Source organism: Perca fluviatilis, chromosome 13 (genome assembly GCF_010015445.1).
Source record: "Perca fluviatilis chromosome 13, GENO_Pfluv_1.0, whole genome shotgun sequence".
NCBI lineage: Eukaryota > Metazoa > Chordata > Actinopteri > Perciformes > Percidae > Perca > Perca fluviatilis.
In genome coordinates, this window is record NC_053124.1 from 79,206 (window position 1) to 102,187 (window position 22,982).

At 38.3% G+C, this 22,982-nt stretch overlaps 2 long non-coding RNA genes across 2 annotated transcripts; one reads left to right on the plus strand and one right to left on the minus strand.

Annotated features, from left to right (window-relative positions):
- Nucleotides 1–1,472: 1,472 nt before the first annotated feature.
- Nucleotides 1,473–4,007, plus strand: LOC120571946. Its single transcript, XR_005641324.1, has 4 exons — nucleotides 1,473–1,606; nucleotides 2,843–3,060; nucleotides 3,169–3,337; nucleotides 3,872–4,007. It is a non-coding gene; the product is annotated as an uncharacterized LOC120571946 (long non-coding RNA).
- An 8,462-nt stretch (nucleotides 4,008–12,469) lies between these two features.
- Nucleotides 12,470–16,926, minus strand: LOC120571948. Its single transcript, XR_005641325.1, has 5 exons — nucleotides 16,844–16,926; nucleotides 14,907–14,977; nucleotides 14,177–14,303; nucleotides 13,453–13,645; nucleotides 12,470–13,161 (listed from the first exon to the last, which is right to left on the minus strand). It is a non-coding gene; the product is annotated as an uncharacterized LOC120571948 (long non-coding RNA).
- Nucleotides 16,927–22,982: the final 6,056 nt, after the last annotated feature.

Genomic DNA, 22,982 nt, shown 5'->3' on the forward strand with positions numbered 1-22,982 from the left:
TGTAAATTTGTTTTCTAAAATGTTATTTTGTTTTCCAAAATGTTAATTTGTTTTCTAAAATGTAAATTTGTTTTCCAAAATGTAAATTTGTCTTGAGCTTTGTAAAAGTGTTTCATTCTTTGTAATGTTGCATTGCACTTCCCGGCCACCGTACTTTAGCATCAAACTCTGCAACCCAGTATCACGCCTAAGCGTGTAATACACCCGCTGGTCCACTGGGTTTTGCGTGTCAGTGTCACGGTTTGCCTCGCCGAGGCATGAACATTACACGCATTATGAAGGTACTCTACCAGCAGGGGGCGATACTTTTCCTCAATGCCAACAATTCCCCGCCGACCAAAGAGAAGAATAGTATATTCCAACTTCCTTCCCTACCAGGTAAGAGAAAGATACATCCTTGATAGATTAATGTATTTTAAGTAATTAATTGCTTTTGTTTCAACTGTGTTAGCTATATTACCTGTAAGTGTTGCCATGTTAATTTAATTTCGTGGTAGAGAGCCGAAGGTTATTAACGTTAGAGATGAGAATTGAAGGATTTAGGAAATAAGTAGCATAAATAAGCTAGCGCTAGCTCGTTTTAGCATTCCAACGTTAGCTAAAAGGCTAGCTTTATATATTTTTAATTCATTAATGTTTTTTGTTTAAACTGTTATAGCTTGTCTATGAGTGTTGCCATGTTAATTGCATTGCGGTAGAGAGCTGAAGGTTATTAACTATTAGCTAATAAAGTAACGTGATTTACATTAATACGCTAACGTTAGCTAGCTCTAATGTTAGCTGCTGAAAGGCTATCTTGACAGGTCCGACGCGATCCGTCGGAACGGGTCATGTCGTGTCCGGTTGGATCTATTTAAGCAATCGTTTATCCTTATTTTGCGTACTTTCAATAATGCTGTAAAGTGTTGTAAACATAGTTTTAGCCTACGTTACCTCTGACATTACGTGTATTCGTGAACTGTAACGTTAGAGCTTTGTAATAGTGAGCTCAAATAGCAATCGTTACTGTCCCTTATTTTGCTAATATTCATGCAGTTTACATGTTGAGTATGACTAAATACAAATTGTTTACATTAACCAACATCTCCATCAAGGTTATCTTTTTTTTCATTTTGATACACTTCTGTATTTTTAATGTGAGAAATTCATGCTTGCTGCGAGATAAATAACCATGTTTTGTTTTTATTTTCCTCTCTTTGACAGCTCCTGTTACCAACCACCCTTGTCCCTATTACCTCCACCTCTACAGTACCTCCTTTATTAATAAAGCAACGGCTCTTTTAAGAGCCACTCCTAATATTTTCGACACACACAAACACACACACACACACACACACACACACACACAAACACACACACAGGCATTTTCTCTCTGTCTCTTTCTCTCTCTGTCTCTCTTTCTCTCTCTCTGTCTCTCGCTCACTCTCTGTCTTTCTCTCTCTCTTTCTCTCTCTCTGTCTCTCTCTCTCTCTCTCTGTCTCTCTCTCTGTCTCTCTCTGTCTCTCTCTCTCTGTCTCTCTTTCTCTCTCTCTGTCTCTCGTTCACTCTCTCTGTCTTGCGCTTCCCCCCCTGCTGCGATCTCCTATGGAAGGCCTACTGTCTTCAAGTAAGTATTGTCATTCTATTCCTTCTTTTGTATTTCACATTACTGTCTTACTGACCAAAAAACACAGTGCATGAACATTTGAACGTGCCTATGGCATTCTTTTTTTATGACAATGTTTTTGTCTCACTTATTGGCCTATTGTCTTAAAGTGAGTATTGTCATTGTATTCCTTGTATATTCTTTCACATAAGGGACTTGAAAACATTATACTGCACAGCCTTCATATTTAACCACATTCTGTCCAATACAAGCTGCATCACGTCAAAATGCTTTAACTTAATTTACAGAAATATCGTCTGATTTGGTAACAAAATGCTTGCACACGTAAAGTCAAGCATGATGTTAGGTTAGTCAATCACAGTCTTCCCATTCTTTCTGCTGATTTCTCACGCCTGTATCCACATCTTCATAAAGCTGCTTACACACCGACCAGACGGCTGACCGTTGACAGAAAAGTCAGTCGAAATGATCAGTCTTCGTGTTGGTCCGAAAAGTGCCACAGAACACACCAAAGAGATGAGACGTAAAACATCTCTATAACAGCAGGCGGCCCTAATCTGTATTGTTGCCCAAGAAATGAAAACCGGCAGCTGATTGGACGAATGCGTCACATGGGTTTGTTCTTTCCGGAAATTCAAAGCCAGACTGTCATGGCGGCTCGTTGAGAATACGATCTCATATTGGACTAAAATAATTCACCAAAACGTGTTTCTGAAAACATTTTAAGGAGAAATAGGCCGTGATGCAGTTGCTGAATCTGTCTTCATTTCAGATCAACAAAGGTCAGTTTAAAAGATTTCGTCAGATTTTGAGAGACTCTAGTCACGCTCATCCCGCTCTCCCCCAGACTGACGACGGCACGGGAAACACCGAACAGATTTGAGTCACTGACCTCGCCAGACTGTCCAACGGCTGATAATCTCCTTGGTGTGTCAGCACCTTAAGAGTTTTTTCATTTGGGCAGCTTATATTTCGTAGTTATGGGTTTCTTTACCTTGTTGGTAGATAAATTCAATTTGAAGCGCTTGTCAATTCAGCTTTGCCTGTGGGCAGTAAAATAAAATAGTGGTTTTTTTTTTAATAATGAACCATGTGAACATGTTCTAGTAGAAACACAATATGTGTGTGTGTGTGTGTGTGTGTGTATGTATGTACCTGCTATTGGTTCTCATGACATCCCTATTTATCATAATCTTTTTGTGTCCCTTTCTGTTTCTCTTACTGTATTTCTGATAGAAATGCCAGGTCAGGGGACAACTTTAAGAAAGTGTGTGGTCTGCCACACAGAAATCAATGTCGCATGCAAAACTTGCAAGGCATGCAAAGCAAAGCAACCTCAAAAGCTAAGGCTAAAAAAAAAATTAGAAAAATTTGATGAAAAGCGGGAGAGCTGGGTCCATACCCACCAAAAAAATCGGACCACCTCCCACATCGTGGATGAAGCTTCTATGCTGGTATGTAATTGCTTTTATTATTTCCATGCAGTTAAGTTACACAGTGTTGCTCTGTACATTTTCATGTTAATTTGTGTGTGTGTGTGTGTGTGTGTGTGTGTGTGTTAGCTTGAAAAATTGCAGGCCCTGGGTGTAAGGGCTGTAATAGTTTTGTCCAAGCCCGGAAGAAAAGAGAATGTCTGGGTTTCAGAGGTTTTGGCACCCCGTTGTCAACTGACAGACACTTCTAAAAAGTGTCTTGAAAGAATAAAGACACTCTATGAACTTGTTATTCAAGGTAAGAATGTTCTGTTATTTACAAAAAAACATTATTGTATTTGATGGCTTGTGTTCCTGTCACAGATAAGGCTGTGGTTGCCTTCTCTCAACTAACGGAGCAATCTCATTTATAATTATGCTTTATGCTTTTTAAACTTAACTTATTGAGATATGTTAAAAACATACCAGCTAGCTAAATGCTATTAGGTATTTTCATTACAGAGTTTTTTGGTTCAGGCCTCTTCAAAATTCTTTACTTTTCTCTACTACTGTGAAGACATAAGTATGGCAAAGAAGTGAGAAGATAATGGATTTTGAGAAAACAATTTGAATTCTTGTGAACCATGTTAACATTTCTTGAAACAAATCCTAGCCAAAGTCAAACCTGCAAAATAGGATACCACAGGAAAGGCAGAGTTTAATATGACATCTAAAAAATAACCCTTTTTAGATACAGCTAATTAATTCACAACAATCTTCATCACAGGGAACTTTACCTTTAAAATAGTCCAAGTATTATTACTGTTAATCATTTAACACTCCTCCAATGAAGGCTGGACCCCACAAGTTGCTGCAGGACATTCATCATCCCCAGTTGAACCCCAAACTACACCTCAACTGGCCACACCAACAACACAGGTTGCTGTTGCCCAGCCTCATCCCCCTGCAGCTCCACCTACACCTCAACTGGCCACAACAACAACACAGGTTGCTGTTGCCCAGCCTCATACCCTGCACGCTCCACCTACACCTCAACGGGCCACACCAACAACACAGGTTGCTGTTGCCCAGCCTCATCCCCCTGCAGCTCCACCTACACCTCAACGGGCCACACCAACAACACAGGTTGCTGTTGCCCAGCCTCATCCCCCTGCAGCTCCACCTACACCTCAACGGGCCACACCAACAACACAGGTTGCTGTTGCACAGCCTCATCCCCCTGCAGCTCCACCTACACCTCAACGGGCCACACCAACAACACAGGTTGCTGTTGCCCAGCCTCATCCCCCTGCAGCTCCACCTACACCCCCAAAGTCTTTGATTTTATCAGTAGCCTCCACTGGACCCTCCCAAGTTTTTCAAGAAAAAGGTAAGCATAAGTAAGGGATAATGTAGAGTGAGGCATTATCCTGCCTATTACATGGCTACTTAACTAAATAAATAATTTGACACCAAATATTAATTTAAAAACAATAGTATGGCTACCGATAAATAAAAAGGTCTGTTCCGTCTCTATGGTTGGTATCCTGCGTCCATAGCAACGTAAACTGTAGCTGTTTAATACAACCCTCCGTCAGTCACTCAACACCACAGTATCTCCTCCTCCATGCTTGGCATCAGTGTGTGTGCCTACCAGATAGCCAGCTGTTTGCAGCACATGCATTTCTGGCAAAAGCCAGGGTCCAACATGCATTTAATCCCCCAATTACAGGCTGTGGTAGTAGCTTTCTATTTTACCGCCAAAATAAGTCAGGCTGTAATGGGGTGATGCCCTGCTATCGCTAGCTAGGTGGAGAAAACTCCTTCATCCAGCTGCTGTTTTAATCAGTGCTGGTTGACTGAACTGAACATTTCCATTGATGGTGAAATGAGACGTGAAAAGTGAATGGGACTATTTATGTTGACGTTTCTGTCCTCATTCATCTTGTTTGTGACACACATGTAAAAACGATGTTGCAATGTAACTAATTAGCGTTGTTGTCCCGATGGCTGAAGTTACTGCGTAGCTATCATAGACTGTATGAACAAATGTAGCAATCGGCCCTCACCAGTTCTGCTGCCATTGCCTGAATTGCAGGAGTTGCTCGCTCCACTTTTCCCCACTTCTTCCCCACTTCTTCCCCACTTTTCAGCAGATTGATGGCGACCATGACGACACCCTGCTATGCATGGCAACGGTCTGTTATACATTGCAACGGTCTGTTTTAAAGAAATAGCAGACCATTGAATGCCGTCGAATTCAACTAAGCTGTGTAAGAACAGGTTCTATATGAAGAGTACTGGAAATAAGTTGTAAGCCCCTCACAATACATACTGTTCCTGCTAACAGCAGAGCCTGGTTATCCTAAAGGGTGTAATTTCTGTATCCAGTAAACACTTTGCGCTGCCTTCAGTCCCAGATGAAGAAAGTATTAATTGCACGCCTTCGTGTTAACTCATATTCCAAAATTGTCAGACCCCCTAATGAAAGACATTGGGTCCATAATTAATATCAGAGGGCCAATAAAGACCATCTCAATTGTAAACTGTCTTAATAAATAGTTTGATTGTTTTTCCCTGTAATCAACAGGTGACAGTGTTGAAGGAGGCTGTCCAGCTCCCAGTAGAGTGGTGTCACGTAAAAGAAAAGGTTTGTTCATTTACTCTGTGTGTGTGTGTGTGTGTGTGTGTGTGTGTGTGTGTGTGTGTGTGTGTGTGTGTGTGTAAATCTATACATTTTGAATTGAAATTCATTGTTTGGAGTCCTCATTATTGCTGTATTTGCATTTGTAAGTGGTTGTAACCTATTATGTTTTGGCGATGCATCCACATTTATTTATTTAGTTGGTAAGCTTGACATTTAAATAAATCAAGCTAAATTTAATCTGTGGTCTCTTTCCCCATTAACTACTGCCAATCCATCAATAAGAAATGTCTTTTCCCCAAAAGCCGGTATCTGCCGTGAGAATATGTTCCACAACTCCCTGGCACCACAATCACTTTTACTGATTAGGATTCATGGGATTTCGACACTGAATGCCAACAAAATTCTCCTATTGCCTAATCTTATAGTATATAAATAAGGGTTAATTTACTTATAGCTTACTTATAGTTAACTTATAAGGGTTGCCTCCACTTATACCATGGTCACTTTTTTTTTAAACAATTACTATGTTTCAATGGTTACGCCTGAGGCATTACATTCACGTTCCATAAGGTTCTTATGCAATGCAAACAGTGTTCACTGCTCCAGTAAATAGAACCAACCTTAGATATGACTTGCCACACATAGAAACGGGGGATATTTGTTGTCCACTCAGCTCATAAACCCTTTTTTTAGCACTAGTTAGAAAGCCAACATGTTTTGCCTTGGTTAACATTTTTTTACTGTTGACAACCAGTAAATATAATTAATTTATTATACTTATGCTTTTTATTGATCCACAGTGGGGAAAACAGAAATAATTTCTGACACTATGTGACACCCTGCAGCCAATAAGAATCAAGTATTCACCCAGACCATTGTATAGAGTATCTTACCAGTGTTGCATTCACATTTTGTACAAGAATAACTTTGATATAAGAAAACTCGATAAGTAATGTTTTTTCAATAATCTCTTATAATTCTGTAAAGGCTTGTTCAGTGTAGTAAGCTTGTTAATATATTTTTCCTTTCAGAATGCCTACACACACTGACAGGGAGCCAGGATTTTTACCCTGTGAAGAGGGTTGCCAAATGCAAAGTTGTTAAGGTTAATGATAAATAAGGCATCACGTAGCTCCTTCCGTTGTCATAAGAAATTCAAAATTAAATTAAGTGAAAATATGTTTTGCAGTTTGTGCGTTCCCTTTCGTTTAATGTTTTCAAAGGCCCTTTTCAATTGTAAGGACTTGACTGTACTTGCTGTATAGTCAATTTCATATATATATATATATATATATATATATATATATATATATATATATATATATATATATATATATAATATTTTTCATTTAGCAAAAACACGATTCCAGTTAAGTTTCCTGGAATCAGATTTTGATTTGATTTTGCTGTTTAACACAGCTTTCAATCAAAGTTGTATTGTTTTAGGCAGGAGCCCAACTTGTCTCTTACAAATGAAAATGTATATTTCTCAAGAATTTAGGAGTGCTGGGTGTCGAGTGCACACCTTAGCAAGTTGGTTCTTCATACAGTGTAAGAGGAAAAAAAGCAATTGCTGAACTTCACACCAAATGAAAGTCTGAAGATACAGATTGTACCAGTCGAAAAGGGTCGATTGCATTTTTCTGTTTGGAATTGAATTGTCTTAAAAGCATATTTTAGAGAATAGTATAACTGTTAAGACATGCAAATTTAAAGTTTATAAAACTCACTGTTTTATAGGGCCAAAAAATGAAGCAGGTCGAGTGGGAGCCATGCAAACTCTGGTATGTATGACTTTTCATGGTTAACACATTGTCAATTAGTGCAACAAATACAAGTTAATGACAAAATGTATGTACATTTCTAAGTTAAAGTTAGTCTATATAGGTGCTTAAACACTACTTATGAAAACTAATTTAGTATACCCCACATACATCTTATACCTCTTTCACACCGGTGACCAGGGTTGGACCCTGATTATATGTTCAGCCAGTCAACGTGGGTAAATCCCTGGTCATGACATCACCTGGGTAGCCGAGAGCCACACATAACAATTACTTTAAGATATAGAAATGGGCAGAGCTTTACACGTCATATTCAGTGAACAGCTAACATCACATACTCCCGTCCAGCTGTATACCAGCAGAACTCATATTTTGTAGCTACTTGAATCTGTTATTGTGTAGTTGAGAGGGATAAATAAAGCTTAGTAATGATTGTTTTGCAGTGATTATGTTCTAAAGCACACATAAATAACCATCAGACACTTAAATTATTTTGTGCAGACGATTTCTCTTCCGCTGCAATGGAAAAGCAAATAGGTTACTATAGTATCGTTTTGTTTTTTTATCACTTTAAGACGAGGGAAGACTATTTCTCTTTGTTTGATTTATTTTATAGTACGCTCAAGAACTGCCCACCTGCTTGCAGGTTGTTAACGTTAAGGTAATCAGGTGTGCACATACAGTCTACTTAGCGACGAGTAAGAGGGAGAGATTGATTCATGTTTTCATGTTTTTGCACTTACGTTAATGATACACCACCACCATGACTCAAATACCAGCTAACAGGCCGGCAGAAAGCACAGTGAGACAACATCTGTATTGTATCATAGTATGCGGCTGACTCCCCCTCTATAATCCCGGCTGTTAGTGAACAATTTACATATTTTTATGATGTAACGCTGGATTTTTACAGACTTTTTGTTTTTTGGATTAAAAACCTTTCAGAAGGATATTCCTCATTTGTTTTGATGATGGTAGACACAAAGTACCATAAATCTTACTTAACACTTCATAATAAGGGCTATATATATATATATAAACACACACACGAACACATTTATATATATTAAAAATATATATATATAAATAAATAATCGATCAATCACGGTTTGGAATGCAATATATATATATATTGCATTCCAAACCGTGATTCACATCATAAACTCAATGAATTATTGTACACAGTAACATTGGAATATTATACTATGGTAACATCTACAGGAAGTCTAAATTTGTCTCATTGTGTCCAGGGTTCTAAATTAGCACCGTTTACCAGCCAAATGCTGGTGAAATATGCAAGTGGCTGGTAGATTTGCTTCACTCACCAGCCAAAAAACCCAATGGTAATCTATTGAATGGCTGGTAATATTTGAACATTCATTAGCCATTTGGCTGGTAGACGAAAATGTTAATTTTGAAGCCTGATTGTGTCTACATTTTATCTGCATAACTCAAACTCAAACTTTCCTTTTTGTTTTACAGTGGAAAGAAGTGGCCATTGGAGTGGGTGGCGGATGACAACACTTGTTAGTGCTTCCATTGTAGGTGCCATTGGTGTGCGGAGATCTGCTATGAGTCGTCGAGTTTGCCGTTAGGCGCAGCGATCAGGGTTGGGGATGTGACAGTTTTAGACGAGTGAGGGAGGAGCCATCAACGCTACTTACACTCTACATTACGTTACACACTTTTACTGGCAATCACATCAAAGCCACGCCCTTAAACACCCCCTGCTTTATCGCTGATTTAAAAATCGAGACCATAATTAAAAAAATGAATATCATTCTGTGTTGCAGAAGACTTAAAACTAGCGTTTGAGACCATAAACTCATTATGAAAATGTTTACTGAGGTCATGAATCAAGTTAGAAGTGGCTGACTTTCTCCTAGACTTCTACAGGTTTAAGACACTAACGCATTTGCAGCACTTCTCTGAAACAGATGCTTTTTACATTAATATTTACAGTCAGTGTTCGAGTGTCATATATCCATTTCCGTTTTGCGGCTGTGTTAATATTGTAATAACTTGTAATGCATGTACTTTTTTGTGTTTGTTTGTAATTGTCACTCTAAGCTAATGTTGTATTTCAGTTTAGTGCACTTCATTCAATAAAACAGACAAATGAACTTGTTTCTTTTTTTTAGTATCACACACTTTTAATTGAATAGTCTACTTCAGTTTTATCAACATCCAAGATAACCTAAAATATATCCGGGAATTTGGTTAAAACAATAGTTTCAAAAAAGCACGTCAACATTCTTAGCTGTGGCATCCTTAAAATTTCTGCAGTATATAGAAACCGTACTGGCTATCCTATGAATAGTCAATTATTTTGTTCTATCCTCAGCCTACTACACTAAGGGCTAGATTTATCAAGCTAATTGGTCGCAAAGACGGACGTAACCGATGCGGCATATTTACAAACAGGGCGCACTTGGGTAAAATCGCAGATTGTCTGCCACATGAGCGAGAAGAGACAAGTTGCGCTTTCAATATGCGTTCGTGGGAGGGTCGTGGGGAAAGTGGGAGTTCCACCCAAAAAGGTGGGTGCATAAGCGCAAAGTGCGCCTAATTATATATCCCGTGGTATTTACAAAGACTGTCAGTAAGAGCGCGCCTCTATTTTGCGGGGGAAATTCTCCGCCTCTTAAAGCAGGTCTAAACCAGCCGCAGTCGAGTTTCCTCGTAGACCTTTATGCCGCTGGTGAAATGGCAACAGTAATTTGAGCAAGACGAAGACATAGGCGAGGCTGAAAATATTTTTAACACAAGAATCACACTTTGTCAGTGAGCACAACATAATTTAGCGTTACAGATCAAGCAGCCGTGCAATATTAGAGTTACTGGAAGAAATCAAAGATGAAATTGAATCTCCCACTCAGCGTTCACATCCCATTCCAGCAGTTGTTAAACTCCTCGCTACATTACAAATATTGGCATCAGGATCATATAAAACAGTCCTAGCATCAGCAGTGGGAATATCGCAGTCTGCACTCAGTCATATCATAGCACCAGTATGGCTTTGCTACAGCGCAATTTATGGTCTAGTGGGCGGAGAAAGACGCTGATTGCCTGATGGGTGTCAGGGTTGATAAATAGGCTACTAAGCAAAATGTGGAAGCATAGCGTGCGCTATTGCCGAACTCGCATAAACAGACGCAGCGCAAACTGCTCTAGCGTTAGTAAATCAGGCCCTAAGACTTTTTGCACCCAGCGCAATTGCCTTTGTACACCGCTGCTCTTCTCTGCCTCTCCCCCGTAAAATGCGTTGTTTGTTTGATGTGTGTGTGTGTGTGTGTGTGTCTTTATATGAGGGGCCGTCAGGGACATTATTCAGAATTACCTCTCGCACACACTACTGAAACGCTCTCACACATACAAGTGAAATGCTCTTATATATACTACTGAAACGCTCTCACACATACAAGTGAAACGCTCTTATATATACTACTGAAACGCTCTCACACATACAAGTGAAATGCTCTTATATATACTACTGAAACGCTCTCACACATACAAGTGAAACGCAACGCTCTAACACATACAAGTGAAACGCAACGCTCTCACACATACAAGTGAAACGCTCTTATATACACTACTGAAACGCTCTCATACACGCTACTGAAACGCTCTCATAAACACTACTGAAACGCTCTCATACACGCTACTGAAACGCTCTCATAAACGCTACTGAAACGCTCTCATAAATGCTACTTAAACACTCCCATAAACGCTACTGAAATGCTCTCATATACACTACTGAAAAACTTGCTTACACGCACAACATTTTGCATAAACTACAAAAAAGCTTTACCAAATACTAGTAAAATAGTGCTCATATAGCTTGCCCTTAAGGGTCAGATGTGATCATGGTAAGGAAAATATAAATGTTGCCTGTTTTATGTTGGAAAGAAGATGATTGAACAGTGTTATTACAGGTTTATCAGTACACAACCAAAGGATTGAGAGAATATGGGCAGAACTCAATAGTGTTGTATCTAGACACTTTATAAACATCTTTAACTTCATGGAGGAACAGGGTGTACTGGATTCATTGAATGAACTACATTTATTTTGTCTGCATTATTTTTATTTACCAAGGATTGAAAGAGCAGTAACATAATTCATCAATCAATCAATCAATAGAACCACCATGACCTCTCCACACCAGGGGGGCAGACACCTCTCCAGCTGTGGCATTCAGGTGTCATTAATAATGCAGGAATCCATCCAGCTCTAAACAGCATTTTTGATGCTGATAACTACTATGGCATTGATGAAGAAGGGCCATTACCTGAACTTCAAACCAATAATAATGTTGTAATTCCAGACATAGATGTAACTATTAATGAGACCACAACTAACATTATTCAACAAGTAAACCCACTTGAAAATGATGGGGACCATGGAATAGATGTTTTTTCTTCACTTCTGCACTTTTTTTAAAGGAACACGCCGACTTATTGGGAATTTAGCTTATTAACCGTAACCCCCAGAGTAAGACAAGTCGATACATACCCTTTTCATCTCCGTGCGTGCTGTAACGCTGTCTGACGGCTCCAGCATTAGCTTAGCCTAGCACAGATCCTGCAGGTACCTGGTTCCAACTAGCCTGCTGCTCCGAATTGTGACAAAAGTGACAAAATAACACCAACATGTTCCTATTTACATGTTGTGATTTGTATAGTCACAGCATGTACAAAAAAACAACATAACATGAGACACAGCCGTCTTCTAACAGTAAACAAACCGGGAACTATATTCTCAGACAGGCTTGCTGCGAGCATATCACTCCGCCCAAGTACTATATTCTTCCGCCTGAGAATATAGTTCCCGGTTTGTTTACAGTTAGAAGATGGCTGTGTCTCATGTTACGTTGTTTTTTGTACACGCTGTGACTCTATAAATCACAACATTTAAATAGGAACATGTTGGTGTTATTTTGTCACTTATTCGGAGCAGTAGGATTACTGGAACCATTCACCTGATGTTCTGTGCTGGCCTGATGCTGCTGGAGCCGTCAGCACGCACTGAGATGAGAAGGGTATGTATCGACTTGTCTAACTCTGGGGGTTACGGTGAATAAGCTAAATTCCCAATAAGTCGGTGTGTTCCTTTAAGTGAATAGCATAGGAGTTATGTTAAGGTTTGTTAAAATGTTTTCTTCACTTGTGCAGTGTATTCTGTGAATTAAAGTTTTGTTAAAACGTAAAACATTTTATGAAAAATAAATTAACATTTGGTAAAAAGTTTGGTAAAAATATGAAACATGCCGTTAAAATGTAAATATGTTTTAAAACATAGGCTGACTGAGTCAACTGAATCGTGGTGAAACTATATAAAATACATAAGTTATATTGCATACGGCATTCAGAAGTGAAAATAATAACTCTTGTTTGAAACTTTTTTCAGAAAACAGACAGACAAGCAGAAAGGTAGAGACAAACAGAGAAAGTGAGACACAGACAGAAACAGTTTTCAGAGCATGACATGTTCATGCCCTGCCAAACCCATATGTGTTCCCTAATGCAAAGTCAAACTTCTCCTTGAACAGTTGGTAAGACACATGTAGTGGCAAGTTGATGCAGTTAACACATCTGTTGGCAAGAGGGAACATTGATGTAGAGAAGCCATCATCTCCTTTGTGAATGAACTGGTCAGATGCTCAAGTTGTGAAGGCCAATATCTTCTCTAGTTTGGATGGCCCTTCTTCTTCTATAAAAAGAAAAACATTATCAGTGGTAGTTGGTCCAATTAATATGTATGTGAATCATCTCTAAAGCAATTAACATCAGCTGATACTGAATAAATTGTCCAGTAAGAGTATTTCACTTCTCAAAACCAAAGCGTCTAAAATCTGAATGCCTCTTATAGCAATTCATTTATAACAGGTCTTTCATCTTTCAACATTCGCAGGTTGCTTTGTGATAATGTTATGACTACCAAGAGAATAAAATAAAAACAATGATACTAAAAAAAACAGATGTCCATTAAACCATTAATTACCCTCTGCATTTTGGAGATAGTCCCTCCAGAAAGTAACGACCATCTCGTCAGCAGCTCTCTTGTTGCTCCCTTCTGGAGAGAGACGAATGCTGAAAAGATCATCCACAGCTCATAGCAGAACAGGGGTCGAAAGCTGTCTGGATGTCGTCGTATTTGGTCCTGAACCCAAAGAGTTTTCAGTCCTTCACAGAATCTGTACAAACAACATGGAATAATTGTGCAATCCATAATTCAATTGTACACTGTCAAATTGTCCCTTGGTTTTATACAAACACAATAGATTTTGTGAAGCTAGTCTTACACCTTGTTGGTCAATGGTTAAAATTATGACTCCTTTTGAGATTGATCTGACTGTACAACAACTAACACTGAATACCTTTGAAATGGACTTTGAACTCTGTGGATGACCTGAAACATGACAATTTCAGCAGATCCCTGTCTCTTATCGACCGCATAGGCCTCAGACATCCTGCATTGGCCAAGTAGTCAAGCAAAGGTGCATTTGACTTTTCAAGGTCCTCAAGGGTTGTACATTGCTACAATGCGATAAATAAGAGGGAAAATATGCTTTGCTGTCGACACTTGTCCGTTGAATAGTGGTGGTATTCAAACTACAACATAATATGGAAAAAGTGGGCTGATACTCCTTTTCAAAAGGGAAAACAACAAGAGAACCTTTTAATGTAAACTAATTCAGTATAACATTCAAAATCTATCAACTGACCTTTTTGACTTTTTCCAAGAGTTCTGTGTCAGCTATGTCTGAGAGAGGAAGTTTGGTGGTGGACCGCCATGTACCAAGCTCACAGCAATGGCTTTGCCAGCAATGTATTACCAGTCCTCTCTTATAGCTGCAAAACAATGGCATAAAAGGAAAAACAATATTGATAAATACCACATTTCGGCAAACAAAAACTGGCTGTCAATTAAAGGCCGGGTCTCGAATGATGACCAGGGCCGTGGTTGACACAAACAAATAAAAAGCTAGGTGTAAAACATGAATGGAGAAGTGAGCTGCAATATAATATGCATGCCAAGGATGATGTACATTTCCAATAACTTAATCTAATAAATTAAGCAATATAATTTTTGCTTGGTCCAGGGTGAAAAATACTGACTTTTCCTTTTCAGTGTGACTATCCAAATTCAGAAAACTGGATTGTATAGTACCATACATGTTTCACAAGATGACAGTAGCCAAATTTCAAGGGCAATGTGGGAATGTTGCAAATCAAAGTTTTGCACAACACATTCCTGCAAATGTTTTATGAAACTGCAGAGGGATTTTAATTGAAAACAGATACAGAAAGACCTGATTTTGAATTTATCACATAATGCAGTAACTGTAACAGGGCAAACAGGGGCAGATTAAAACAACGCTTCATACTAAAATATGCAAATATAGCAAATGTTTGTAATAATCATGAAAGTAAGAGGAAAAAAGAGGCATTTACCTGACATCGTCTGGAAGGTGCTCACCAAAGCCATCCCTGATGCGTTCTAAAACAGTCTGGTGGTCCCAGTCCTAAGGATCAGAAAGGATGTGTCCATGTTTGTGTAACCATGATTTTGGACCTTGTTTGCACACTACTCAGAACACATGAAAACAGCCAGTACAATAATGTCATACTGCTATAGGAAATACAATACAAAATACTAACCACCACCCGCTATCAATATTATATACAGTAAATAATGGGTAGTGGTTATCAATATCAGTTATATTTAACCCATTAATATTCAGATTTTGGTCAAATATATTCATGTAACCAATTTTATCACTTCAAGCCCTGAACACTCTTATATACGTGATTTCTCTCTGAGCCATAAATCTACCATGAAAAACCACATGTCTGCCCTTCCCTTTAACACAGACTCATTAGATATTGTAGGCTGTGGACAGGGCATGGAAGGTTATAATTTGTCAACTGAGGTGACAATCGCAAGGTCAGAGTTCAGCAGCCACCTTGAAATGGGACTGGTGTTTCTGAGTGACATAAATGTAACGTGAAAAGGGGATATGCAATAAGGTCATTCCTTTATGCTGAGACATACAGTACAGGCCAAAAGTTTGGACACACCTTCTCATTCAATGTGTTTCTTTATTTTCATGACTATTTACATTGTAGATTCTCACTGAAGGCATCAAAACTATGAATGATCACATATGGAATTATGTACTTAACAAAAAAGTGTGAAATAACTGAAAACATGTCTTATATTTTAGATTCTTCAAAGTAGCCACCCTTTGCTTTTTTGATAACTCTGCAAACCCTTGGTGTTCTCTCAATGAGCTTCATGAGGTAGTCACCTGAAATGGTTTTACCTTCACATGTGTGCCTTCTCAGGGTTAATTAGTGGAATTATTTCCCTTATTAATAAAAAAGCAAAGTGTGGCTACTTTGAGAAATCTAAAATATAAGACGACATGTTTTCAGTTATTTCACACTTTTTTGTTAAGTACATAATTACATATGTGTTCATTCATAGTTTTGATGACTTCAGTGAGAATCTACGATGTAAATAGTCATGAAAATAAATAATATAACGCATTGAATGAGAAGGTGTGTCAAAACTTTTGGCCTGTACTGTAGATGAGAAATAAGCTAAGACAAAAAAGGGGGCATACATAAAAAGTAGTTTTATTTATAATCAGTATTTTTTACTTAAGTACTTGACTCAAATACTGATGAAGGATGTATTTAATCACAGCAGTAATATGCAGTGAAGATCATCACTGGTAAATGCATTATTGCTTCAGTGTGGGGCAGAAAATAACAGAGGATTTACAGACTGTAACAGTCTGTAACAACAGACAACAGTAACAACAGTCAGTAACATTAGTTTAAGATATGGCACTGTTCAAGTAAACAACCAATATGGCCAAATAACAACATTAGATTATGCTTGGTGTAACAGCAGTGCAGAAATGATGAAGAAACATTTAGTAGAGGAATGCTGGTTTGTGTATATTTATTGCTGCTAAAAACACAAGAAGTGAAATGTTCCTACAGTCCTAAAAACATCAAGTCAATACACACCAGGTGAAGAACAGCTGATTTTTACTACCTGCTGACGTACCACCACGTGAGGCACATTGCCGTATGTTACCATAGCAACCACGCTACAAACAATACTAAGTTAGCTGCTGGCACTTACATGCACCTAATTCGACAGTGTACCTATCTAGGCCCCTGCAAGAACTATGCCAAGTTTGCAGTAGATCTGAGACTCTTAGGACCTTCGTTATTAGGGTGGTAGTGAGCGGTCTGCGGTGATGGCGCATGTTTGTAGTGGAGACACAAACAGCTAACTGTTTAGCTCACTACCATGCCTTGTTGCGTTGGCGTTGGATTAAACAATAATTTAGAAAAAAACTATTTATAATTACCTTTTCCACCTCGTGGCTGATGTCCAAGAGCCGAAGCGTTGCTCACACTGGAGCTGCAGTTGGCAGTGTCATGCTGCTGTGCTGTCCGGAGGGGAAAGTGACGCTATGTGACTGTCCAGTGTGTCGCGGCTTGAAGTTGCCGGTTCTGATGGTCTCCGCTGACGCAAGTACGGTGTGAAGTAACGCTGCTGCCTCGGTTAGGCTGCTTGCAGGCTGTTGGGCAGACATTATGTGTTTGCGAACAATGTGGCTGACGATCAACACGTGAATGGCGCTGTGAATTGCGCATTTTTTGTTGAACGGAAGCCCTTCCCGGTTTTACTGAAACACCTTCCGTTTTGACTGAAATGCCTTCCGGTTTTACTGAAACACCTCTCACACACTATAGTGAAATCCTTTCACACATTATAGTGAAAAGCTCTCATATAACCAAGTGAAACACCTCTCACACACTATAGTGAAATCCTTTCACACATTATAGTGAAATATTATATATATATATATATATATATATATAAGGTGGCCATTCCTCAGGCTTTAGGCTGGACAGTCCGGCTAAGCCTGACACTCATTTGTCCGGACATGCCTAAAAACCAGAGGGGGACGGAGTCTTCTCTGTAGTAGCCCCCCAAACTCTGGAAATCCCTCCCACCCCAGATCAATTTATGTAATACAATTGTTAGTTTTAAATCAAATCTGAAGATGCATTTCTACTCTCTTGCGTTTAAATTCCTTTGATTCCTAATGTTTTTTTTTTTTTTTTTAAGATTCAGAGCTATGAACTGAACTCATCTTTTTCTTATCCTTTCGTATTTACAAATGTTCCATTGTTGTTTTATTCTATGTTACTTTATTTGATTCTACTTTTGCCAAAATGTATTCATGGTACCTTGTTTACTTGATTAATGTATCTTTAAGGTATACTGTTTATGCCCTCCCTGCTCTACCTGTAAAGCACTTTGGGTCAACTGTTGTTCATTTAAATGTGCTATAAAATGACTTGACTTCACTTTTGATAAAATAACAAAAAGGTCCACCTTTTGACAGATTAACTTGTTAGTTTAATACTTATTGGCTAAAATGTGTGTCAAAAAAGCCGTGTCAAAATAAGTAATTTCATTGGTTACATTTTCTTGTCGTGACCTGCTAATTTTAATATTCAAATGAGCCATGTGTTGATTCGCCATAACACGCGCTCACCGTTGTCAATCAAGCTCTCTGCGACAGAGAACGTAACATTAACTAACGTCGGTTGTTGGACTGAAATTCTGAAAATGCTCATACTTATATGTATCTCCAGATAAAAACATTAAGAACAGTTTCTGTATGATGTTTATTAGACGTATGTAATCTGAATTGGAAGGGCACGTTGTCATAAGCTGTATCTTGTATATTTATTATTAGCTATGTGGTATGTGTATGCACCTTTATGTAATCAGGTGGAAAAGATAAAATAAGATATTCCTATATTTGTCCCACAATGGGAAAAGTCCAGTGTTACAGCAGCAAAGTGGATAGAGAAAAAAAACAGTATAACAAAACAGTAAGAGTAGGACAATAATAAATAACAAATAAAAACACTATGTACAAGAGAAAAAACAGTAAGAATCCACAAACAATAGATAACAGAAATAGTAGCATCAGCAGCAGTTGCACATAGGCAATATATTGCACAGTGAATATGGAATGTTCCCGCTAGTATTGTAATAATAAGAGCGTAACTTATGTGACGTTATGTTCACTTTGTATGTGAACGTTTCAGTAGTATATATACATATTCAATTTGTATGTGTGAGACCGTTTCAGTAGAATATATAAACGTTTCAATTTGTATGTTGAAGCGTTTCACTTTGTGTGTGAACGTTTCAGTAGTGTATATAAGAGCATTTCACTTGTATGTGTGAGAGCGTTTCAGTAGTATATATAAGAGCGTTTATTTATGTGTGAGAGCGTTTCAGTAGTATATATAAGAGCGTTTCACTTGTATGTGTGAGAGCGTTTCAGTAGTGTATATAAGAACGTTTCACTTGTATGTGTGAGAGCGTTTCAGTAGTATATAGAAGAGCGTTTCACTTGTATGTGTGAGAGCGTTTCAGTAGTGTATATAAGAGCGTTTCACTTGTATGTGTGAGAGCGTTTCAGTAGTGTATATAAGAGCATTTCACTTGTATGTGTGAGAGCGTTGCGTTTCACTTGTATGTGTGAGAGCGTTTCAGTAGTGTATATAAGAGCATTTCACTTGTATGTGTGAGAGCGTTGCGTTTCACTTGTATGTGTGAGAGCGTTTCAGTAGTATATATAAGAGCGTTTCACTTGTATGTGTGAGAGCGTTTCAGTAGTATATATAAGAGCATTTCACTTGTATGTGTGAGAGCGTTTCAGTAGTATATATAAGAGCATTTCACTTATGTGTGAAAGCGTTTCAGTAGTATATATAAGAGAATTTCACTTGTATGTGTGAGAGCGTTGCGTTTCACTTGTATGTGTGAGAGCGTTTCAGTAGTATATATAAGAGCATTTCACTTATGTGTGAGAGCGTTTCAGTAGTATATATAAGAGCGTTTCACTTGTATGTGTGAGAGCGTTGCGTTTCACTTGTATGTGTGAGAGCGTTTCAGTAGTGTGTGCGAGAGGTAATTCTGAATAATGTCCCTGACGGCCCCTCATATCTTTATGTGGTCGTGTCAACCCAGTGTCTGATTGTAGGTGTCTGTGTGTGGGAATGTTGTCTTTCTGCACCTGCTATTCCAACACAAAGTTACCAAATTGTTACATTTCAAGCACTTTCACCTGTTTTGATTAAGTTTTAAGAAATAAGCACAACTGCATAATTGAATTTCCTTGTTTTTTTAACAAAAAACGACAATGATCATATGATCATAAATGTGATCTCATAGGGGTAAATGGCAAATACGAAACATAAATGATGTGTCATTGTAAATTGAGCTAAATCTGTTACATTACATTATTAAATTTGTGTATCAAAAATATGAACACTACACAAGGGTTAAGGCTTCCAAACAGGATTTTGTTTTGATGTTTTACCTCTGTTAGGAGCACCTCCATCTCACAATCACTGAATCGTGTTTTTTCCCCATTTTTTCCATTTCGTGATTGGTGATCGAGGGCTCCTTTCAAGGCTGAAATATTCATTGATTGATTAACATGGACCTTATTAGGACAAATATGGGACGACCTTGGGAGGAGCGTAAGGCTCGTGCAGGACTGCATAACGCACGTCCGTATTTATAACGAGAAGAGTGCGTACCGGTGTGCGCAGCAAGTATAAGGTCTTCTGGAAGAAGATATAGGGTAAACCAATGTAAACTCGACATTATTTTAAACTAGGCCTGATTTGGACTTGCCTCAATTGAAACTTAAAATAATGTTTCTTCAGGCTGCAGGGGCAATTGCTTCATTATATGGTGCATGAGGTTAGGCTGCCTTAATCACTCTTTGTGAAAGATGAGCAATAGATTTTGGCTGTGATATGCTTCCACTGAGTTTTTTTTTTAATTTAAAGTATATGCCAGCTGTATGATAAAACAATATGTCAACTGTTATGTTGACAAATATCCCTCTGGGGACAATAAAGTATTGCCTGCAAAGTGGTCTCCATGATGTAGTAAAAAATAAAACCTTGTCGTAAGACTATACTAAACACATCGTTGGAAAGGTCTCAATCTGGAGAGTAACATATGTCAGTCTGAAGAGGATCCATCACTCCTGCTTTGAAATATTGACCTCTGAACCTTGAACCCAGTACATCTTTGAAGGCTTGTCATTTAGCAACAGAAGGTGCTACACACATAAGACCAGCTGTTCTAGAAAGCTCTGGACCTCAGCTATTATGTAGATATGGTCACCAAAATTTACCCACTGTAAGCACTGTCAAATATGGTAAAACGCTATTTTCACCTATTTAACGATTTGATTTTTAAAATCTGATGACACCAGTGTGTTCTCCATCCCAAAAAACCCCAGGGTGTATCCAAAATTATACACTGCCAACTTCTAATTATGAGAAATATACCAATATATTTCAAAACTACAACTCCCAGTAGATACGCGCCCCAGAATCTGTTCCAAACCAGTATACTTGTAGTTCTTCCGGGGTGGACGTGTTCGACTCCGGTTTCTGCTGCCCGCCGTGAGTGGGCTTCATTCCGTTTCAGATTGCGGCCGTCCGCCGGCTGACCGAGCACACAATACATGAGACAAATACATGAAACTGTATTTTATTATTATTGTTATCATTATTGTTTACATCCTCACATACAACGTTAGACAAATAAATCAATATACTTGTGATATGTATTTTTGTGATATATATTTTGTCTTTCGGATCCGCAATTACTACGTCACATCCGGCGGATCCCCGGTTAAGTAAACGTTAGCCTATTATCTTATATACTGTGTATGGTTATTAGACGGTACTTAACTTACTGGAAAAACTAAGCTACGGTTGCTGGTGACAAAATTACTCATTTAATATCCACATTGAAGCGATTCTGCCGTTAAAGCACTGCCTGATCGCTGTCCGATTCTATGACATGAATGAATGATGCATTGTGGGATATGGAATTTGAGTGCGCTCAGCTTGTACCGTAGTGTTTGTTTACAGCAGCATACTACGGTATATTTCACCAGTAATAAGACCAAAATAATGTAATTGAATTAAATAAATTAATACCATGATGTAAAATGTAAATGTAGATTAATGTAACGTTATAGTTTTAAAATATCAATTTAGCAATCCAGTATCCCTGGTAAAAGAACCCAAATAAGAACCCCCATTGTGTTAATTATAGTATCCACAGCAGTCCTTCAGCAGGATGATGAAAAATATATTTATTCTAATGTTATGCAATAATTAATACAATATCTAACTGTATACTTACTTGACATCCAAAATGTCAAATGTTATTGTCTGAAAATTATTTTTACTTATTTTAATCACCCTGTATACAACTGGCATACAATGTTAAAAGAAATTTGTTATTTTGCACATATTTTATTTTCATGAAGATATTAGCATAAACAAGGTTACATGCACTTACACTTACACATTGTTTTATTCCTGCAGTAATGGCATTGGGAAATTTGTTGATTTTTTTTAACAGTAACAGCAGTATAAACAGGAAACACTACAATCAAAACTCATGGGTAATGATCATTGTAATTTAAAAAAAAAAGTTAAATGTAGTAGCATGTACCTTCAATTCAAATGAGCCACATTGTCACTATGAATAACAATATACTGGATTAGGCAATAAAACAAAAAAAAACTAGGGCACACATACAGTGCCTTGCGAAAGTATTCGGCCCCCTTGAACGTTTCGACCTTTTGCCACATTTCAGGCCTCAAACATAAAGATATAAAACTGTAATTTTTTGTGAAGAATCAACAACAAGTGGGTCCCAATTATGAAGTGGAACGAAATTCATTGGCTATTTCAAACTTTTTTAACAAATAAAAAACTGAAAAAGTGGGCGTGCAAAATTATTCAGCCCCTTTACTTTCAGTGCAGCAAACTCTCTCCAGAAGTTCAGTGAGGATCTCTGAATGATCCAATGTTGACCTAAATGACTAATGATGATAAATAGAATCCAGCTGTGTGTAATCAAGTCTCCGTATGAATGCACCTGCTCTGTGATAGTCTCAGAGGTCCGTGTAAAGCGCAGAGAGCATCATGAAGAACAAGGAACACACCAGGCAGGTCCGAGATACTGTTGTGGAGAAGTTTAAAGCCGGATTTGGATACAAAAAGATTTCCCAAGCTTTAAACATCCCAAGGAGCACTGTGCAAGCGATAATATTGAAATGGAAGGAGTATCAGACCACTACAAATCTACGAAGACCCGGCCGTCCCTCTAAACTTTCAGCTCATACAATGAGAAGACTGATCAGAGATGCAGCCAAGAGGCCCATGATCACTCTGGATGAACTGCAGAGATCTACAGCTGAGCTGGGAGACTCTGTCCATAGGACAACAATCAGTCGTATACTGCACAAATCTGGCCTTTATGGAAGAGTGGCAAGAAGAAAGCCATTTCTTAAAGATATCCATAAAAAGTGTCGTTTAAAGTTTGCCAAAAGCCACCTGGGAGACACACCAAACATGTGGAAGAAGGTGCT